Genomic DNA, 17959 nt, shown 5'->3' on the forward strand with positions numbered 1-17959 from the left:
CCAGGGGTACAGGGTATGACCAAAAATAATAATAATAATAATAATAATAACAATAATAAAGATTTTTCTTGTATGGGGAGGGGAGAACAGGCCAGAAAGAGGAGTGGGGAGCCGGGGAGAAGGGCATAGTCATCAGGTATCGGACACCGAGGCCGGCGCACACTCTGGAGAGGCTGTTCGGGGCCTGGGGAAGGAGAAGGACATCACCAAGTTCCATTAGTCCGCGCTTCCTTCTGACGGATCAGTGGGGAGGAGAGGTTTAGCCAGTTAGGGACGTGGAGGGTCTGTGTCTGGCCTGTCACAGGGAAACGAGGGAGCACCCGCGACGCAGTCCTACCTACTCCGTGGGTGGAAGGAGCGTCTTTGCTCTCCCATTCCGGAACACCAAAGGGCAAGGGTTTCTTAATGCCTGTGGCTTTCCTAGATCTCGGGGCTCTGTAAAGTTCCACGTGGTCAGCATCAACGCCCGATCACGGATCGGCTGTGAGAGAGCTGAAGGCTCCAGACCCTTCCTCAAGGGAGAATCTGTGTTCGTTTCCTAGTTTCTGTTGACTGCGGATTTTTTTAGTGACATGATATCCTGTACCTTATAGACTCAGATGAATCCCTCAAACCTAAGATGAGCCCAAGGCAAAACTCTGAAAAAACTACAGAATGCCCTAAATACAGGGATGGTTAGGAACCCACGTCGTAGGAAGAAAAGCGTGTCCCAGAAATGCTAGGGCGGTTTCCAAAGTCGTCGTTCGGGCCGTCGTCTCCTCCCCAGCCGGGGAGTGCGTGGAAGGGGAGCCCCAGGAAGCCGTGATCAGCACCAGAATCGTGGAGACCGATACACAGCTGTTTCCTTCAGCCTATTTCTAATGTTCAACTTTCAATAGAAGGTTGAAGATTTTCTATGGAAAACCTATGGTTTCCATCCTCAGTCTCCCAAGTTTCAATCTGAAAGGAAGTCTATGTCCCCCACTGTAGAGCTTTTCTCAGTATTAATGACAAAATGCTTGCCAGGATCCCAGCCAGGGGTACCCGCGGAGAGGGGCCGTGACCTGAGGTCTTGGGTGTGGCCTGTCACCTCTCCCAGATCCCCTGTGATAGGCCCTCGGGACTCCCTCAGACGCTCAGCTGTAGACCGCAGAAGCAGGCGGTAAATGATCTCCCTGACAATCTCTACCTTATTCATTCACTTCAATCCTGAATCTCTCCACGGAAGTTTCTTCTGGGGCGGGGGGCGGGTGGGGGGAACGTGCTCCTGTTTGGGCCCCCAAAGTAGAGTGGGCAGGATGCCTGCGTATGACAGCCAGTGTCGCTGCCAAGGATGTCTCCTCAGCTTGTCCTCAGAAGCTAGCAAAGTGCAACATTTTTTCAGTTCATAGGCTATCTGACCACTGCCACTGCTGAAGAGAACTGCTATTTTCTGAAGACTTTTATTTATTTATTTGTGACAGAGAGAGAGAGCACAAGCATGGAGAATGGAAGGCAGAGGGAGAAGCAGGCCCCCGGCTGAGCAGGGAGCCCGATGTGGGGCTCGATCCCAGGACCCTGAGATCATGACCTGAGCTGAAGACAGACGCTTAGCAGACTGAGTCACTCAGGTGTCCTGAAAACTGCTATTTCTAAACCACTGATAAAACATAGAAACAGTTCCACTAAAGAAACTCTAGGAGATAATCATTATTCTAAGACTTGCATAGTTACGGATCTGATCTGATCAAGGAAATACAGTGAAACTTTTTGTTTCAGATTATTAAGAGGAGGATTGTATTAGATGCATGGCAAGGCTAACGTATGCATAGTAAATAATGACCTAAGTTTGGATTATTACCCTTGGACTATGTTTTGGACGTAATGTGTAACACTTCTACTTAAGAATTATACAACTATCTGCTTTTTGGGCGTTGAGTTTAAGAAGTTCTTTATAGATCTTGCATACCAGCCCTTTTCTGTAGTGTCATTTGTGAAGGTCTTCTCCCATTCCGTGGGTTGCCTCTTTGTTTCATTGACTGTTTCTTTGCTGTGTGGAAGCTTTTTATCTTGATGAAGTCCTAAAAGTTCATTTTCACTTTTGTTTCCCTCACCTTTGGAGACGTGTCTTGAAAGAAGTTGCTGTGGCCGATGTCGAAGAGGTTACTGCCTATGTTCTCCTCTAGGATTATGATGGATTCCTGCCTCACATTTCATCCATTTTGAGTTTATCTTTGTGTATGGTGTAAGGGAATGGTTGAGTTTCATTCTTCTACGTATAGCTGTCCAATTTTCCCAGCACCATTTATTGAAGAGACTGTCTTTTTTCCATGGGATAATTTTTCCTGCTTTGTCGAAGATTATTTGACCCTAGGGTTGAGGGTCCATATGTGGGCTCTCTACTCTATTCTGTTGATCTATGTGTCTGTTTTTGTGCCAGTACCATGCCGTCTTGGTGATCACAACTTTGTAATAGAGCTTGAAATCAGTCAGCGTGATGCCCCCAGCTTTGTTATTCTCTTTCTACATTTCCTTGGTGATTCAGTGTCTTTTCTGATTCCATACAAATTTTAGGATTGTTTGTTCCCCAATGTTCATAGCAGCAATGTCCCAATAGCCAAACTGTGGAAAGAGCCAAGATGCCCTTCAACAGATGAATGGATAAAGAAGATATGGTTCATATATACAGTAAAGTATTACTCAGCCATGAGAAAGGATGAACACCCAACTTTTGCATCTACATGGATGGGACTGGAGGAGATGATGCTGAGTGAAATAAGTCAAGCAGAGAGAGTCAATTATCATATGGTTTCACTTACTTGTGGAGCATAAGGAATAGCATGGAAGACATTAGAAGAAGGAAGGGATAAATGAAACAGGGGAAATCAGAGGGGGAGACGAACCCTGAGAGACTATGGACTCTGGAAAACTGAGGGTTTGTGGGGGGTGGGAGGATGGGTTAGCCCAGTGATGGGAATTAGGGAGGGCACATATTGCATGGAGCACTGGGTGTTCTATGCAAACAATGAATCATGGAACACGACATCAGAAACTAATGATGTATGGTGACTAACATAACATGATGAAAAAAATTTTTTTGGTAAATAAAACCCTACCAAAAAAAAAAAAAAGAATTATACAGTTATCACAATGCACGTCTAACAAGGGTGCCAGTAGGTAACTCTTCTGCCTGGCTGACTAGGATGTTGTGCATAAAAAGGAGACACACAAACGTGAATGCTTGTCATAGTTGCCGGGATGTTGCGATACCCAGGAAAGGGTCCCAGGGAGCCCCTTGCACCTGCTTTGCTGAGGAAGCCGGGGGGTTCCTGCTGTGCCGGGAGCTTCTCAAGTGCTCCCAGAGAGCTGCCGAAGAACCCGGCTCACCACAGATGGAGTGGAGGAGAATGACTGCTTTAATATTTTCCTTAACTAGGACCTCAAAAGAGTCTCAGTTGAATTACTAATCTGTGATATATACATCAAAGGTATTTTTCCGTTAATATGTATGAAATTAGATTTGATCTGAATGAAAGGGGGGAAAAGAGCATTTATGTGTGTTTTGTTTTGTTTTACTATTAAGGAAAATTAATTTTATAACCAGAGTGGTATGACATTGCCCGTTCAAAAAGAAAATTTGGTAGGTGTTTACATCATGTGGAAAAAGGAAACAACGTTCAGTGTTTAAGCACAAATGAAAGCATACTGTAACCACTTTTGCTAGTGTCTGCCATTTGCAAAATCCTTATATTTTCTCCAGGTAACTATTCACCCTTTCTTCCAAATGAGGGCACAAGGGTTCTAAAAGGTAGAGTAAATCGCAAGAGATCTCACCTGCAATAGAATTGTAAGATGCTTTTCCAAGTCATGGTGTCTGCAATTCACAACTACACCATGTAATTAAGTAAGAAATTCTGATTTTAGCATTGCATGATGGTAAGAGAATATCTGAAGTACATTAGTTCAATCTCCTTAAATAGTCTGTTACCATCTAAATATTTATGCTATAATTGATTTTTAGATTATGCAATAATTATACTCCTAGCTTGCTTAAAACCATGTTACAAATAATTGTTTTTTTTTTGTTTGTTTTATTTATTTATTTATTTAAAGATTTTATTTATTTGACAGAGAGAGATCACAAGTAGGCAGAGAGGCAGGCAGAGAGAGAGAGAGGAGGAAGCAGGCTCCCTGCCCAGCAGAGAGCCCGATGCAGGACTCAATCCCAGGACCCTGAGATCATGACCCGAGCTGAAGGCAGAAGCTTAATCCACTGAGCCACCCAGGTGCTCCCAAATAATTGTGTTAAGTCAATGAACATTATTCTGCAAACCAGCAGCTCTTCCTCATTAAAAAATTTAAAGTTGCTTTAAAAGCTATTTTCCATAAGTGTTCTACAAATGAGAATTCAATTCAATGTAATTGCAATTCAAAAAAAGGAGAACACATATTTATAGATAAGAGCCCAAATGACCAGACCTACAGGGTTCCCTCTCACCTAGCGTCCACACCAACAGGGCTGAAGTAAGTAGCGGCTGGAGGGCGGGCCAAGAGAAGGGATGAGCTCATTCAGAATCAAAGGTCACATCTCGGGAGGAAGGAGGGAGAGATGTATGTATAATATTAGCTAAAGCTCATTTTGACCCTGACTTAAATTATTTTACTTTGTAAAACACTCATTACTTTTTTTCAAATATTTAAAGAAGATCCAGGGATGAGTACAGAAATAGTGGGGTTTTTTCTTCCTCCTTTCACCGAATGGATAATTTAAAGGAATATTTCTTCACACAAGGAAACTGTAAAAGGGAAGAGATAAGTGGTAAATACGGGCGATGTCCAGAGAGTTGTTTCATGGTAAATTGCCCACATCAAGCACGTTGCTTTCATGCTATGTAGGATCCCGTGGACAGCGTGGATTGGTTCTTTAAAGATTTTCAAGGTCACTCATGTGTATGATTGTACACACACATATCATGCTCATAAAAATCATTGAAATGTCTGCGTCTTGATCCCAGGGGCTGGGGCCTGGCACCGCTCTGAGGAGGGGGCTCGCCTTTCACCAACTGCTTGCACTTCTGCGTGGCAGCAGACACACACGTCATTTGCATAAATGTCCCAAACCGGGGCCTGTGTCTCTGGACCTGTCAGCCTCGCCTTCTCCTGAGCGGTTCCTGCTGTTTGGCAAAATTTCTCATCTATTTACTTTCCCTGTTTTGGATCCAACTGTGAGTCATAGTGGAAAGAGCCTTTCAACCTTCTAAATTCCTTCAGAGTTGTCATTTCCATAACAGCTTACGGTCGGGCCGTACTAGCCGCTAATGATCAGCAAGAACGATTCCGCAGTGAGGACGTCTGACACGAAGCCGCAGCGGTCAGGGCATGGGAGGAAGGGCGGCGGCTCCTGCACCTGCTCTGTGCCCGGGCAAGTCCTCGGCCCCTGGCTTCCAAGGCTGCCAGGCTCCTGGAAGGGCCGTAGCAAAGACGACCTGCTCTGCGCAGAGTCTCCTGAGGAGCGGCGTGCCTGTCCCTCTCCCTCTGCGCCTCCCCCCATTCATACCGTCTCTAATACACTCTCTCCGTCTCTCAAATAAATAAAATCTTTTTTAAAAAAGTTTGCTGAGTGGATTGATCTTATGTCAAGTCTTCCTGGGACGAACAGGAACGAGGTGGGAGAAAACTTTGGGTGGAGTTGATACACCCACAGCAAAGACTGCGGTGGTGGTTTAGGCTTATTTTCAGACTTTTTTGCTTTTGGAAGACTTGAAATTCCAAATTCCCCTTTTGGAAGACGTAACTCAGGGATTTTCTGAGAATTCATTGAAAGAGCGACACCCCGAGCCTCCTACCTCCTCTTCTTCCTTCCTGGAGTGATTCCGTTCAGTGTGCGTTTGACCTCCGAGTAGTAGCTGGCATCAAGGGTAAAGGCGAAAACAATGTTTCCCTTCAAGAGTAAGAAAATAAGGGGTGGAAAGGGACTTCAGAAGTTAAATTGATCCAAGTGTAACAGAACCACTTTTTCAAGTCTGTCTGCCACGCATCCAAAGGGCCCACAGATATTTTTCATTAGCTGAAATTTTGGTCAAAAAAATAAATAAATAAACAACTTACTACCCGGGTCTATCCTTAAACTGGTAAATATCTCTGAAAATCTATTTAAGGCTTGATACTTGAGTGACATATATATTTCTGGGTTTTTCTTGTCATCTTTTTTTTTTTCTCCTTAACTTTAGTAAGAGCTACAGGAACAAGGTAGGCAACACGGATTCCTCACATAAAAAAATACCGCTGGACGCTGTCACCTCATGGCCAAAACATGGTGAATGAATCGTATTTGGGGAGTGAACTGACAAGAAATGAAGTCCAAATGAAAGTGACGTACAAGCGTAAAATCACCTTGGCGCTGGCCCTGAGCTGCCGCTCTCCTCACTCCCGCTCCCCTAGTCCAAGGTCAGCTGAGTGCGGGCTGCCCTGCCCTGCGACCTGCCTTTTCAGCGAGCAGACCGCTTGCGGCAAGTCTTTCCAGCCCTTCCCCATCTCCGAGGATGACTGATTTCCAGGCTTGGGGTGGTGATGAGAGGTGAACCAGAAGTCGAGGTCGGGGGTTACTCAGTGAATCTTCTCTTCATACGTCCCTCGTCCGTCCCTTGATATCTTTTAATACAAATCAGAATATGCTCATATTTATTTAATTTATTTATTTAATACAAATACAGAATATGCTCACATGAGAAAAATATTTATGTTAAAGAAATAAATGTCTTTCTTGGAGGAAGTCATGTTTTTAAAATATACATATCTCTGAATACTGTTTGCAAGCTCTAACTCGTTTTCCTGAATGTGATAATTTTCCAATAAATCTGAAAAAGAGTGTTTACGCAAAGGTGGAACACTTCGGGGGTCTGTGTGGAAAACAAAACACTCATCCCATGTGGTTTTAAATGCATTTCAATGGTTGCAGGTCAGTATCTCTGTCTAAGCAACCTGTGCCTTTGTCCCTCTGAGACCGAGAAGTGACGTGGAATCAGCCTGGGGAAGGAGAGTCTCAATGCCGTAGCATTTAGGACGTGCGGATGAAATGGCCTCGTCCTTGCCACTAGAATGATGTTTCCCTTTAAAAACGGTGCTGGGATCTATGACTCAGTTTGTTCATCTCTGTTCTGAGCGTTTCTAGAGCAGACGTGAGTGTATCACAACACACAAAGGCCCACACGGTTTTGTTCTAGTGACTCTGGAGATGGGGATCGCAGGGAGAGGAGGACGTACCCTGCCCATAAATACAGGGCCTATGGCAGGCCCCGGCAGCTGGCATGCGACCTCACCAAGCAGGTATATTTTCTGCTTTTTTGTTTGCTTTTATTGGTGCATGATTATTACTCAGTTTTTTGAAGACTCATTCTGCCTCCTTTATAAAAGTGGTATGCATGACATCGATCATTTGTTCCTGAATGGAAAAGGAAAGGAAAAAACAAAACAAAACAAACAAACAAAAAATAACCAAGTATGGGCCAGTGTCTCACTAATTAGAAAAAATCTGTTGCTACGTAAAAATGTACAAACACTAAGTGAGTGCTTTGGCATGCTGGGGAGAACTTGTAAGCAGCACCCCATGCTTCCCCCAACCCCTGGTTTTACTGTTTTTAAATGTGCAGTGTGATTGCCTTTTCCTTCTGCGTTGGGTGGGCTCATCTCACCGCTGGCCTCTGCCGGTGTTTCCCCCACTGTGCCGTGTGCTCCTCCTTCACCGTAATTTGTCAGTTCTGCGGCGGTTTCCAGCCGTCCAGTCTTTACTGAGAAATCTGCAGCTGTCTCTCTTCATCTTCCTGATTTTACCAGCTCTCCTCTATGCCCGTTACTCATTAAATCTGCATTTCCTCTACATTTACCAAGGCCTAAAACATTTGCAAGGAATTCGCTTCTTCACTTGCATATGCTGCTAGAATGTTCTCACCATGGCCACTTATCCCTTCACCCCGCAGGGTGTTTGCCCGGAGCCCTGTTTTCCACCCATTGCTGCTCTCACTGTAACCTGGGAAGTTCCCTCAGGAATTTCCTTTGTTCCGGGTGTTATGAGCGCTCCTTGCTCCCCCCTCAACCTTCCCTGAGGTGAGCCTGTGACCTGCGGCCCGAGCAGGGCGGCAGGGGGAGGGCTGTGTGTAGCCTTGTCTCGTGCCTTGTCCTGTGCCTTGTCCCGCGCCTCGTCCCGCGCCTCGTCCCGCGCCTCGTCCCGCGCCTCGTCCCGCGCCTCGTCCCGCGCCTCGTCCCGTGCCTTGTCTCGTGCCCGCCACCGGCTCCATCTGCCTGGGCTGCACCTGCCCACTTCTGTGCGCCCTAGCCCAGGGCTCCCCACAGGGGCCAGGCCAGCAGCGGGCACTGCCTTCTCCCGGCAGCCTTGCTCTCCCCCAGGCTGGGGGAGAAGGTCCCTTCCGGGTCGGGGAGCCAACTTCACCCGGGGCCCTGGGTTCCTTTTCCAAGGACTCTGGATATGTGGAGAAGACGTCTTCCGACACTGCCTTACGTTTGGCGGGACCATTCTTGTTGGCCAGAGAAACGTGGGGCCCGTCTCTCTGCGTCTTCTTTCCTTGTTTTGCCCTTTCAGCACAGTTGCCAAAATATCCTAATTCAGTGGCCTTTTCCTGTCACTGGCCGCCCCCGCACGTGCTTCTGCTCCCCAGGAAATGTGTGAGTACACGTCCCCCAGCGCTCCAGGCTTCTCCTTTTACCCGTCCCTATTTTGGTGGATACCAGTGAGATTTTTCTGGATTGGTGTTTTCCTTGCACCCCGTCTTCCCCAGAATTTGGGGGGACGGATCTCAGTGGGTGCAAGGACCCCGGTCTCAGCCGTGTGGGGAGTACAGACCTCAGACCCCGCACGGCCTTGGTGGAGTCGTGGAGGCTGGACAGCCGCCCTTCCCCCCCGCGCTGCTAACTTGGCTCCCAGCAGAGCCAGCCGTGGCGTCGTCCCCACCTCCGTCTGACCTTGAGAGTGTGGGCAGAGCAGGAGAGCAAGGCGCTGAGGGGTGCATCCCGGAAGCCAGGATGGGGGGCAGCACACTGTCGGCAGGTTGCAGACAGGTGGCAAAGCAGCGGAGTCGGGCTGAGAGCGGCAAGGTGTACAGCCCCTCGCCCGTGCCCCACCGTCGGGAGCAGCCTGGGCTGAGTCCCCGCTTCTGCACGTGGGGGCTGGGATGGTAAGGCCTGTCCTTCCGCATTCGTGAGAATTGCATGTGATAAATGGGCGGCTGGGCGGGACCCAGTGGGCAAGCCTCCCAGGGATGCCCGTCGCTCCCGTTCCTTCCTTTCCCATGTCTCTGTCCCGTCAGGCTGCATGAGGTGCACTTCCAGAAAGCAAGACTGGAGTGTGTTGCAAGTATGTTCTCAACCCTCCTTAGCAGAGACCTTTTCCCCTAAGATTTCATGTAAAGCAGTGGGATCAAAGCTGACGGTGGCCCTGAACCACACCCCGGAGGGGGGCTGTGGTGGGCGAGGACCCCCACTGCTCGTGTGTACTCCCCGGAGCAAGGACTCCTTTCATCTGATCGCAGATAACCGAGAGCCAGCCTCGCCACAGCTATCCTTCCACCATCAACTCTGTAATCTCTAAAAAATCCATCGTGTTGAAGCATTTGCCCAAAATATAAGCTGTTAGTTCATGGTCTGAAGCTTTGCGTTCACGGGTCTCACCCTGAAACCCATCCCCGGCCTTGGTGCTTCTAAAGATAAATGATCTCATTTGGTCTGTCTTCAGGGAGAGAATTACAACACCCCGTGATCGGGGTTGATTCACAGGAAGTATTGCTGTTTAAAAATAAAGGGTTTCGCAGTAGGATATAACTTAGTAGGATATAACTATATCCTATATATCGCAGTAGGATATAACTATAACCAGTGGCTTATGTAAGGGAAGACACGGGTTTTGTCTAGGAAGGAGTTTTCTGGTCTATGTCTGGTTGGGTTCTTTCAAGAACTAAATCTTCTGCAATTATTTATTGGGAGGTGATGTGTTCACAATTATTAATAATCAACAGGACACCAAAAAAATGATCTCCTAAATAAATATGTGCCTGGGAAGCCTCAGAAAAGTGCTGTCCCGCAGAACTCCCTGTGCGACTGAGAAGAGCTCCATCCCAACCTCGGACATGGCAGCACCCGCCAGGTGTGGCCAGGGGGCGCCTGGAATGTGCCTTGCGTGAATGAACTCGAATTTGTCCAGTGACTATGGTATTGGATGCTTTGCTGAGTAAAAACTATTTTTTTCTTTTTGTTTTCCTTTTTTTTTCATTTCCTTTTTTTTTTTTTTCAGTTGATTATAAAAGAAGCTTTAAGTATTGTCGCCACCATTTTGTGACTTGGAAAACCTAGTCACATACAATTTAGATCCTATGACCTGTCCTTAACCAAAATGGGTAATGGCAGAGTGAGTAAAGACAGCTACAAACAACAAAATTTGGAGACAGAGAAGAACCAATTTTCCCAGTTAGGAAAAAAAAATAAAGAAAGAAAAAGCCCAGTTGTACTGTTGGTTGTTTTTTTCACAACTAAAGTTTTCCCGTTTGATTTAATGAATACAATCTTAAAGGAATGTCTCCTTCATCTATAATTAAGAAACCATTAGGTCATATATTTTATAAAATTTGAATTTTTTAATCCAAAGGTAATATCAGCTGTTTTTCAACTGACCAGACACCTGCTAAATATCGGGAAACCAAGGCTGTTTCTTGCATTTCGTGTCTCCTCACCTTCACTGCAAGCGTGGCTTTTCTGGAGGCTCATTTTGGCTTCAATGTACTTTCTTCTAAGCTGTCAATTCAGTAGAACTCTCACAAGGTTCTTAAGTGGACGCCCAATTTACTATTCTTTTCTGAATATTCTACTTGCAACGGACATGGTTTTCACCAAAACCACTCTTCCGTCAGTCAGTCCATAGCGAGCCTCGGAACCTGGGGTCGTCTATGTCTTGAATCACCGTATAAGATAAAGCACTGATTTTTAAAACATCCATACCCACACCCATAGGCTGCCAAGATCTGAGGCACTGCCTCGGGCTCGCTGATGAACAGAGTGTGCTCCGGTGCCCTGAGAGGCGCGAGCAGGGAGCCGGTCTCTCCTGAGAGTTGCAGGCTCTTGGGATTCTCCTACGGAGCTGCTTCACCTGCCTCCTGCAGCTGCCCCGTTCACAAGTCCCCAGGCGTCAGCCCACATCCGTGTGGCCTGTGAGACTCCGCCTGGTCCCACCGCTCCATGACCTTATCTCCGCCTGGGGTGACCTTTCTTTTCCTGCCTTAATGACACGGTGCTTGCTCCCGCCTCTGGGCATTTAGACTTACCCTTCATTCTGGCTTATAAACTCTCCCCAGATGTGCCCTGGCTGCCTCCTTTCACTGTTGGGGTTTCTACCAAATGGCACCTGCCCTGTGTGGCCTTCCCGGATCCCTTAGCTGACCCTCTGTCCCCATCCCCACAGTCACACCGTTACTCCTCACTGCTGCGCTCTGTCTCGTGTGACCATACACTGCATCTGTCTTCATGCTTACTGACCACCCCCGCCCCCAGTGTTGTCTGCTCTCCACCGAATACCAAACCTGGCAGGACAGCTGCCCTGTCGTGGGCACGCAGGAAATACTTAATTAAATGAAGATGTGCTTAAATTGTAACTGATGATTAGGGCTTGTTAAAGATAACTGATATTTTCCAACTTAATTTCTCAAATACGTTCTACTTCTCACGTAAAACAAACCTCTGACTGGAATTCTGGGTCGTGTGTGTGTGTGTGTGTGTGTGTGTGTGTGTAGGGCATGGGGGGCATCATGGCACACAGTTCCCGCTCAGAGGAAAGAAGAGGTCCTGGTCTCCTCCAGCCTGGCACTGGGGATGACCACGCGCCACATCTAAGTACTTAGGATCTGGGGGTTCGAACATGTTTTTCAGGCTCATAGAATTTTTTCTTCTTTTTTTTTTTTTTTAAATATTTTATTTATTTATTTTGACAGACAGAGATCACAAGTAGGCAGAGAGGCAGGCAGAGAGGGAGGGGGGGAAGCAGGCTCCCCGCCGAGCAAAGACCCGATGTGGGGCTCAATCCCAGGACCCTGGGATCATGACCTGAGCCGAAGGCAGAGGCTTTAACCCACTGAGCCACCCAGGTGCCCCAGGCTCATAGAATTTCTTATTGAAAAACGCAGATGCCTTTCATGGTGATTCTTCTCAAGCACTGTGTTCAGCTCTGGAAAGCAGACGTTGAAGAAGACGAGACATGGTGTCTGTTCCTGGGGAGCCTATATTTTAGCCTCATTGGCTCCTGATTGGGAACAACACATACAGACGGGGTCTTTAAAAACACAGGGAAGAGGGAAAAGGGAAAAAGGGAAAGAGAAATTGCAAAAGACGAATTTTTCCCACTTTACTATTTTGTCTCAAATTGGTGGTATAGAACATAACATATGTGTAAAGACTGTGCCAAAGTACATGGCTCATATAGTGAGCGTTTCTAAGCGAGTGTTATGACTCACTCTATCAATTTTATTGTGTAACTGTCGACTTCCGGTACCTTTCAGAGACAGATCTGGAGTGAGCAGTGTGATCAGAAGGGCATTTTGATCTATAAGATCTGCAATGACACTCCCGAGGTTTTGCCCATTTCACACTGTTTGTGTTGAGCCTGTGAGGCGTCGGATTGATTCAAGGGGGTGTATAATCTCTCTTCTTGGTGTTTCTGCATAAGACTATTTTTCTAAAAATTGTACAGCTGTGTAAGCAGTAACTCTAAATGAAAACACTGAAATAGCTTTTGTTGTTTTTCAACATTAAATACTCCAAGCAGAGCTGAAGTATTGAAAGATGATTCCTCTGTTGTTCCTTTGCCACCTAAAGACCTTTTTCTCTTGCAAATTTTGATTCCTGAATTTATCTGAAAAGTCTTAATTACGTTTAAGAAACTGCTTCTTACGGACAACCTGAATTGATCTTCAATCAGTCAAAGCCCTGCTTGGAACACTCACGGAAAGTTATAGGCCACTGGCAAGCTTTTCGTCTGTGATTCCCGGCTTCTGGGTCGGATCTATTCCAGGAGTCCTGGGAGCCTGCTCGCGGGGAACCTTATGACTCTTGCACAATCACAGACAAAGCCAGAGGCAAAAAGAACCCTCAGACTCTTACCTCCTGTACCATTCACTGTCTGGTGCTTCCTTCCACGGCCATGCCCTGGGCTCTTCCTGCAAAGCCTAGGATGGCTGGGCCAGGAGAACTCTCAGATGGTGAGTTTTTGGGAACTTCTGCCAAATTTTTATTTACTCGTATGCTTTGGAAACAGCCCTGGATTCTGTATGTGTGTGTGTGGGGGGGTGAATATTAATAGTTTTTAAGTTGAAACTTCTAGATCAGAATTCCTGTCCTGTCACTTGCAAATCTAGAGTGAATTCACTTCATCTCTGAACTTCTGTCTCATCGACAATAGGGATAGTGAGGGTGGCTCCAAGTCCGTTACCTAAGAAAATACCTGGGAGCATTCTGTGATACGACACTCCCAAAGACCAGAAATGATTTCTTCTTCAAATCAGTTCAGAATGAGGCAAGGTAGAAAGAAAGAAGAAAAAGAAGGAAGGAAAAAATCTTGCATTATCTTTTTTCGCACTCGAACAGAGGTCCCAGGAGTTTGAAAGGTGAAAGGTGCTGGGTGTTTTATGGACAAACCTCCTGTCTGTCCATGGACACCCTCAGCAAAATGCCACCTGCATAAACGGTCTGTCACCATTCCCTAATACCAAAAGCAGAACACACCCTTCTCTCCCTGTGACTTTCCATGCACTAAAAGATGATGTATTTCAAACTTATGTTGGGCACCATCAAAATGAAAGCGTGTATCTCTCACTCTGAGGATGGAAACAAGAATGAGAATGAGGTGATACTGGCAGACAATGGATTTTTTTTTAGTGCCAAATGTAAGGAGTATAGGAAAGCACAGTATTTCCTTAATATCTCTCTCTGGGTTTCTCTGGATTGTGGAAAGTCACCAGAGAATCTGTTTCCTGGTTATGTGTTCCTGATAGCTCACAATTTCTCTCAATGTTCGTCTTTAATTTTATCCCCTATATGAGCCCAAACAGGGTCTTTGATTCACAGGCGTGTTATTTTCCACCAGCTATAGCTTATTGCCACTCAAATTATATTGTGTAAAATGTGATAAAATGAAGACCTTGAACAACAATGCTATTAAGCAAAATAAAAATATATATTTACAATATATAAAATATGTGTGTGTATATCCACACACTACGCAATTGTATGTGTGTGTGTACGTATGTGTATATATTTATAGTTGTAATGCTTAAATTATTTGGAAGATACGGTGCAGGGACATTTCTATAGTCCCAGATGCACAGAATTATGGGAGAAAAGGCTGATTTCTAGACAGTGTGGCGCACTTTTTATGGAATTGATTAATCTTGGGAAAATAGAAAACATTAAATAAAACCATACATAATAGTCAAGGTATGTATCTGCTATATTCTTTAAAATGCCGTCACCCGGGCGATGGTGACACCGAAGAGCAGCTCGCGCTGGGCGCAGAGAGGAGCGCAGGGGCCGGAGCCGGGCTCTCAGGGCTGCCCAGGCTGGGCTGCGGGCGGGAACCAGCGCCACCAGATCGGGAGCCCCAGAGCCCGGGGTCCACGGGGCAAGGCAGCAGGTGCGTTCGTCGAAGTCAGGGAGTGCTCCCTGGAGGAGGAGGCGGTGGATGCGGGGTATTCCCGGCAAGGAGTTTAGACGACTGGAGCAGGGCACACCTGCAGGGAAGACGCCGAGCTGGAAGGTGTCTCCGGGGGGCTGGCAGGCTGCCCTTGGGACACGGGAGGACATTTAGGACACAGGCTGGCCAGGGGACGAGCCCGCAAGCCGGGTCAAGATGCCGCACTGTGAGGGGCCCTGAGTGTCCGAGCCAGGAAGGGCGGCCGCAGTCCCCAGGCAAGGCTTCAGGGCGCAGACCCACACCTGCTCCAGTGGGACGACCCCGCAGGGCCCGCAGTGTGGGAGGGGAGTGGGGCTGCTGCGAACCTGGGCCGGGAATCTGTTTACAGACTGTATCTGAAGTGGAGCTACTTAGTGATCAGGACTGAGTGAAACGGAGGGAGACCAGTTCTTGGAAGGTTGCAAGGTGGTTTGCCTCCTGGTGCCCAGCCTGGCTTTCATTGTTGTCGGGTGTCCCTCTTCCTACCACCAGCCGTGAAGACAGCATCAGGCAGAGTTCCGGTGACCAGCTGGGCGTGGGTGGGGGCCGCGGGAAGCAGGGTCCCCATCTCGTGTGGACTTGGCTCCCCCAGGGCTCGCCAGGGGGAGGGCCGGCGCCCTGAGAGACTCACGTGGATCCCGGGTCCTCGACCCTCCCCAGCCTGAGGTCAGAGAGGGGGCTGTCCCTCCTTCCTCTGGAGGGGGCGCCTTGGAGCGGGCCCTGAGAGGGGGCCTGCGGACCTGTCCCTTCTTTGCCAGTGGCCTCCCTGCTGCACTTGGTAGGGCCCCTGGGCTGTGAGGATGTGCCCCACAGAGGTGGTCATTTAGTGAGTCCACGAGATGGCACTGCTTCCCCCCAGGTGATGGTCACATCCAGCTGGCGCTCCGGACACATCTGATAGGAAACAGGAAGTGTGGGTGCCTGAAAACAGGCTGGACGAGGGAAGGGCGAAGGGGCTTTGCAGAGCCAGTGACACAGGCACACAAGACAGGGCTGGAGGTCAGCAGGGACAGGTGAGGAGCCTGTCTGAGTGCTGGTCCCAGCGGGGGCTCCAGCTCTCCGTCAGCGTCACACGCTGCCCACAAACCTCCCCTGAGGAGGGAAGGCTGCTTGGTCACCGGTGTGTTATTACAGTAACTGTCATGGCCTGAGCACCAGTGGGACGGTCCCTGGTACCCGGGAGCCTTGTCAGTGCCCTTTCATGCCGTGAGTGTCCAGACACGTGGTGTTTCCAGCAGCATCTGGAGGGACGGATTCCAGCCCTCAGTGCAGGAAGCACATCTGTGTGCAAGGAGGAGCCTCTCCACTTACACGCGGTCACTCGGTCTCTGTAAAAGTGACCGTCTCCCTGTGCCGTTTAAAGGTCCTCTCAGGCGTCGCACATATCAGGCTGGCGGGTAAAGACCTCTTCTTCCAGCAGCGACTGGAACCCACGCACACTGTGTTTTTAATTTTTAAGATATGAAAAATGCAACAAAACAATACAGAATACTGAAAAGCACCCATTCGCCTGTTTTGAAGTGAGTTTCTTTTGCAAGAGTGACTTTCGGAAGATGAAAGAACACGTTCGTTACCGTGAAGATCGCCAGTGAAGCCTGGACTACCGTGTGATGCGGGAAGAGCAGAGTCTCCTGCAGATTTAAGCCGGAGTGCTGACGGGGAGCTCCACCCCTGTCGCGCTGGGGCCGGCTTCCCCGATCCTGCAGCGCGTGCCCGCCCCGGTGATGTCACCCCGTCCGACCCCGGAGTCCGCATCCTCACTGGCCTCGCTGCCCCGCCTTCTGGCTCCTTCCCATTCATTAGCTACTAAGATAATGTACGGTCCTGACGAGACGTTCCTAGTGTTTGGGTCACTCTTGGCTTAGACAGAGGAGGTAGGGCCTTATTTCCAGAAAGCCACTATGAGAATATACCTGATGTTAATAGTGTCCTGATGATTTTCTCTGGTGCTCGCTCACGAGCACACCAGCCCAGAGCTACCACCCGGGAGCTGGGCAGCTAGGATCCAAGGTAGGGGTGCAGGAGACGGACAGCCCACCTCTGACTGCCCACCCCACTCTGGCAGAGCGTGCCTTGTTCTAGAACCGATCCAGCAGGATCTCCGACAGCTGGAAACTCCGGGCATTGCCCAAGCAGATATCACAAAGGCACTTAGAAAGAGATAGACCCGGTGTCTCTACTCTCCTCAATGCAGGTGTTACCTAGAGCATTCCATGCTGGGTCACCTCCACCAGAGGAACTCCCTTTGGGTGAAAATTTTCTGTAAAATATTTTGAATCATAGTTTAAATGGAGAATTTAGCTCAGACGGAAAATAATGCCTTAACACTTGGATCTACAGCAACACGTCCTGAAGTAGCTGTAGAGAAGTTCAGTGTGTGTGTCCCAAAGACTAAACTGCAAGAAGTCAGCTCCCTTCAGGGCTGAGGCGTCCGGGGTCATGAGCACGTAGGGTTTTTGCGCTAGCCTGGATGTCACTATGAGCTTCCTTGAGGACCTGGGGTGCGCATTCAATGTAAGGATAGGAAAGCTCTTGCCCGTGTGAGTCATTGGTCATTTTGTTCATCATTAGTATGGGATGTAAGGGTAGAAGAAATGTTGCCGTCGTGATTTTGCATTGAGTTTGGAGGGTTTTGCTTTGTTTTTGATCTCTCTCCTCACAGTTGCTTGTATGAGCCTCTTCCTGTATCTAAATTTTCCCTCCACAGGAACATTAATAATCAAAATATTGCTGGAAAGTAGCGCGAAAGTTCCCTGAGGATCTCTTCCCGCCACTCAGGGCTTTTTTCCCTCTCTAGAAAAATGATATTGAGTTTGAAGTGCTGAGAGGAAGATAAGCCGGGCAGTTTGAGTGGTTACTGAGGACATTAAAGAAGAGAATAGGAAAGACAGATGTTCAAACCCAAACGAAATTTTCATTTGCACAGAACAGATCAAATTAGATTCCTCTGAACTTCTCTTTCTGTTTTACAGACTCGAGGCTTCGTTCTGGTATTTTCACCCTATTTTTCTCCTTTCATGCTCACAGCTACTTCTGGGCCACGCCCTGACCCTGGAGTCTTTTCTCAGGGTCTAGCCCTTCCAAGGTAGCCGGGGGGATTCCCGCACCAACGGCATCTCTGTGCGTTGCTGACGGCAGGGACCCACTAAGGAGGCCTTAAACCTCTACGCAAGCTTCTTTTTATTGTCTTCCTTCAAGATATTTAGCAATAACCTTACACATCCACTATTTTATTCTTATTTTCATGGAATATTTGCAGAAGAAAAGATCTTGATAGGTGAA

The sequence above is a fragment of the Martes martes genome (genome assembly GCF_963455335.1).
Source record: "Martes martes genome assembly, chromosome: 14".
NCBI classification, from domain to species: domain Eukaryota; kingdom Metazoa; phylum Chordata; class Mammalia; order Carnivora; family Mustelidae; genus Martes; species Martes martes.